General features: G+C 51.0%; 1 long non-coding RNA gene across 2 annotated transcripts; it reads left to right on the top strand.

The window, feature by feature from the left end:
* Positions 1-2701: 2701 nt before the first annotated feature.
* On the top strand, positions 2702-4620 carry LOC113214937 (uncharacterized). Of its 2 annotated transcripts, XR_008012003.1 has the most exons (5): positions 2702-3193; positions 3269-3376; positions 3592-3766; positions 4010-4204; positions 4443-4620. It is a non-coding gene; the product is annotated as an uncharacterized LOC113214937 (long non-coding RNA). The 2 variants fall into 2 exon arrangements; XR_003303870.2 differs by having other exon boundaries at positions 4010-4620.
* Positions 4621-4626: the final 6 nt, after the last annotated feature.

The following is a 4626-nucleotide window of genomic DNA, read 5'->3' as shown; positions in this document are numbered from 1 at the left end:
GGGAGGGGGGGCTGTCAGGAAGCGTGCACGAGGGGCCAAAGGGGCCGCACTACTTACACGGCCAGAGTGGTGTGCCGGCCACCACCACCGTCTCTTTCTCTCTTTGCGCGGGCAGCGGGAGAAGGGGGGTGGGTGGTTCGAGAGTGTCAGGTGTTCTCATCTCAGCGCTTATACGGCTACGAAACAAAAGAAGCGAAACGGGACCCGCGACGGTGGCGTTAGAGAGGAGGAGAGCCGGCACGGGGCCTCGGGATATATAAACGTAATAATTCGTGGACAACAAATCATTTCTGGTCGGGCTGTGCCGCGCGGGGCGGATAGGGGTGGTGGTGGTGGATCGTGGTGGTCTGGCCCTGGTCCGGCCCCGGTCCGGCCTCGCAACACAGCCTCCCCGGCCTCCCGCACTGGACGACAAAGGCCCCGACTGATCCGGCCGGCATAAAGACCCCCTCCCCCCTTCTCCACCCGACAACAAATCGGCTCCTCTTCCCTCTCCTCTTCTTCTTCTTCCATCTAATTAAATCTCGGACATCAGCCGACCCAATCCAGTGGTATGGGCCTCCTCTCTCTCTCGCCGCCCTCACGACCGCTGAAAATGAAGGAGTGAGCGTGTGACCCGATTCCGTCACATGTCCGTATTTCCCATGACCGTCCGAGATTTTCCCCGACTTTTCCAGATCCCTTTTCCCCCCTCTGACTTTCGGTAACGTTTTTCGAGTTTTTTCAACAAACTTGTAGTGGTAGCCCTATGGTCACTTATTGAGTGGTGCAGAGTTTATGTCACGCTTTTTGTGTTCTGGAAGAAACATGACTCTCCCGTTTACCGTGACCAAGGTCGGACAGATCCTTTATCCACCCGATATCCCGATCTAAAGAGAGAGGGCCTTGGTGGGCGAGGCCACGCGAGGACGAGGCCGTGTCGTATCCCCAGCCGAAGCGACACGCATGTCGTCGAAAAAGGCCGGTGAGTAGCGCGACCGCGAGTAGCGAGCGACCCGTGCGGAGGCCGCACTGCTTCACCTCACCCACCCACCCCGGGTGAGAAAGAGGGGAGAGAAGGGAGGGGGAGGCCGGAGTGGACGGGGACGGTTGCCAAAGGGTGAACTACATAAAAGAAAAGAGGAAAAGGCGAGTGGGGGTAGAGGGAAAGAGGGGGGGGGGGGGGGGGGGATGTGTGGAGGGATGAGAGGGATGAAGCAGAGAAAGAGGCGCAGGCATTCCTCGTAGGATCAGGCCGCCGCCAAGGGGGTGCGGGGAAAAGGGCAGAGGAGGGGGGTGGGGTGGGGAGCCTCTACAAGGGCGTTATTGTCAAGGGGAGGAGGAGGAGGGGGAGGGGCGCGACACATGAGAAATACCGTCGCCCCGCCCCACCCTGGCCACGCTGCACCCTCGTCAGCGCACGGGGGCGGACGCCAGCAGGCGGGAGGAGACGACGTGGTGCCAAAACTTTACTTCGAGGAGGATTCGAATCGTTGTCCTGGCCGTCGATATACTCTCCCCGTTCCTCCTAGCTTCCTCTCCCCACCTCGGGGGCTGCTCCGATCCGCCCCGCCCCGCTCCGCCCCCGAGCTGGCCACCTAAGCCCTGGTGCGGGCTTCCCCTTCCCGCTCGCTGCAACTTGATTCTCTCCGAAATGACTTCCTGTCTGACGCTCAGCTCCCACCCCGCCACGCCCCGCCTCCGCTTCGCCCCCCGTCGCTGCCCGCGCCCGAAACCTTTCACGTCAATCAGCTTTCTTTTTATGCTTTACGCAATTCCGAACATTTTCCCGTCGACCAGGGGAGGGGAGGGAAAGCGTCACGTCGAGCAGCGGTCGCGAAGCGCGCATCGACAATCTCAGTTCCATCATTTTATTTTTAATTTCGGTTTTTCAATTTTTGTAAAAAGTAAAATCGATTATGGCAGAGACGCGAGTAACGGAGGGGGGTATGGTGGGAGCGTGGAGGATGGTTTCTAGTTCGGGGCCCCTACCACTATTCCGCCCCATGCCACGGATGTGACGTAATGGCGAGCGATGTGGTGTCGCGATACTCCCCCCCCCCAACCCAGCCCACATCGCTGACATGATCTGGTCGAACTCTACCTGGACATCCACGGCCACCACGCCACGCCACGCCGCCGCTGCTGTGCGGCACGCCATACACCAGGCGCCATGACAATAGCCAGTAAAGGGGAGAATGGAATAATGACGACGATCATGAAGCTCTGATAGCAAAGAGAAAAGAGTGGGGGCGGATATAACAATAATAAAACGCGAGAAAAACAGACATTACTTCTCAATCAGTGAGGCCATCCTGAGGCCACCCGTGCCCGTCCGGAAGGACGAGTGGGCAGCAGGACAAAAGAAGGTCTAAAGGTCACCTCAACGGTCTACGCGGTCACTTCTGCGACCACTTCACGAAACGCTACTTTTCGTAAATAATTCGGGAGTGCGCGGCGACCCGCAAGAAAAGGGAAAGGGATGATGGGAGTACTATGGTTCTGCGGGAGAGGAGCTGAGGGAGGAGAGGGGCATGAGGCCTGCCTCGTGACATATTTACTGTATCAATCTGTGCCGAGGGCTGCCTGCCTCCCCCCACCCCTTCCCCCACCACCACCAACCCCCCGGGCTCTTTGTTCGCTCTTCCTTCCGCCGAAATACACGCGACAAGACAGGGAGTATAAGGGGAAAGGTGGGGGGGAGGGGGTGGTGGCTCACGGTAAAAACGAGCCCTGGGATTCCCAGGAGTATTAGCCGTTTTCCAGGGTAAATGGAAGAGTCCCAGTAGGTGCCCTGGAAGCGCGTTTTTCTTCCCAGGGGATGTCCTGGGTCAAACATCAAGTCCCAGGGGCTTCCCTGGGACCAGGGTGGCCGCTCCCAGCTCCCAGGTGCTCTCCTGGGATTAAATTGACGTTCCCAGGGCAACCCCTGGAAATCAATTCTTCCAGGGTGTTTGTTGTGTTTCCCAGACGGGAGAATGTCGAGGAGTAGCTGAACCATAAACGCATTAAAGTACTTTTTCTTCCAAAAAAGTTTCTCTTTTGCTAAATTATGTACCGTCTGCAGAGCTTTGCAAAGCAATACTTGGATATCTGCGCCATCTATCGGGATAGATGGAAACTAGCACCGCGGCCGCACCGCAGCAGCTAGGCTGTGTCGTCTAACCTCCTATCGACAGCTGTCTTCGCTGTGGTGAAGTGTTAAGATGCATTTGTACGACACAGCTTGACCGTTCATAATTTACCCATATCTTATCATGTTTTTAAGTTTGATTATTATAAATTACAGTAAAATCAAGAGCTGTCAAAAGTTTGGAGAACTATTTCCTTGCGTAGCTCGCAGCTGACGACGGTGGCGATCGCCAATGCTAGAACGACGCGTTTATGTTTTGACACAGTGAGTATTTTCATTGCTGGTTGCTTCATCGTCGCTTTTCTCACCCTTGCGTGAGGTCATACTTCATAATTTACGCCTGTGTTGGTTCGGAATACGTAACATTTGAATCACTTGTTGCCGTTTACTTAGGCCTCAGAAGGTCACATAACCTACGATGTTACTGGGTAAATTGTTTGTGTTTGTTCGATATTCATGCTTTTTCTCTAATTTTATAGATGCTGTGATGAAAATATCTCAGAAGGACTCGATCGAGCTACTCCCTCTTAGCTGTCACTTCCCTACTCAGCAGTGTTGGCTACAGTTCAACAAGACCCAAGAGTGACATGAATGAAGAAACTATTCAGTTTTCAGTTCTTACTTTTCTCAAGATGTTGATGTCCCTGCTCAGCAGTAAGTTTTTATGACTTATTTTCATTTTGAGATTTTTAGTTCACAAACCGTGATAACTTTGACATCCGTATTAGAGTCTAACATTTGTGTCTGTAATTCAACTCATCAAATATTTTTTTATAACCGATAATACCAGCAAAGTAGTTTCTGTTTACTTTTCAGACTTCACAGTGTTTTCCTTTAGCAAAGGTTTGCATTTCAAAATCGATTTTTGTATTTATTTTGATCCATATGTTTTTACAGAAACAATTGTCAATGGAAACGTTTGCTGAGCTGGGTGATGACTCCCCGCCCAGTTCCTATACTTGCAAGCGGATATAATGGCTGTAAAAGAGATAAAATATTATGAAGAACTGCAACTACAACTGTGTAATTTTTCTTTATGAGAGGATGATGGAGTTTGGTATGATGTGACAACTGATTTTTAAGTGTGCTGAGGTAATCTTCTATAACAAATTGTAGTGACATTTTTAGTTCACAAACCGTGATAACTTTGACACCTGTATTAGAGTCCAACTCTTGTGTCTGTAATTTAACTCATCAAATATTTTTTTATAAACAATAATACCAGCAAAGTAGTTTCTTTTTACTTTTCAGACTTCGGTGTTTTCCTTTAGCAAAGGTTTGCATTTTAAAATCGATTTTTGTATGTATTTTGATCCATATGTTTTCACAGAAACAATTGTCATTGGAAACGTTTGCTGAGCTGGGTGATGACTCCCCGTCCAGTTCCTATACTTGCAAGCGGATATAAAATGGCTGTATAAGAGATAAAATATTATGAAGAACTGCAACTACAACTGTGTAATTTTTGTTTGAGAGGATGATGGATGGAGTTTGGTATGGTGTGACAATTGATT

The sequence above is a fragment of the Frankliniella occidentalis genome, unplaced genomic scaffold (genome assembly GCF_000697945.3).
Source record: "Frankliniella occidentalis isolate FOCC.00 unplaced genomic scaffold, Focc_3.1 Scaffold365, whole genome shotgun sequence".
Classification (NCBI taxonomy): Eukaryota; Metazoa; Arthropoda; class Insecta; order Thysanoptera; family Thripidae; genus Frankliniella; species Frankliniella occidentalis.
Note: the sequence above shows the minus strand (reverse complement) of the source record. Positions and strands in the feature narration are given on the sequence as shown.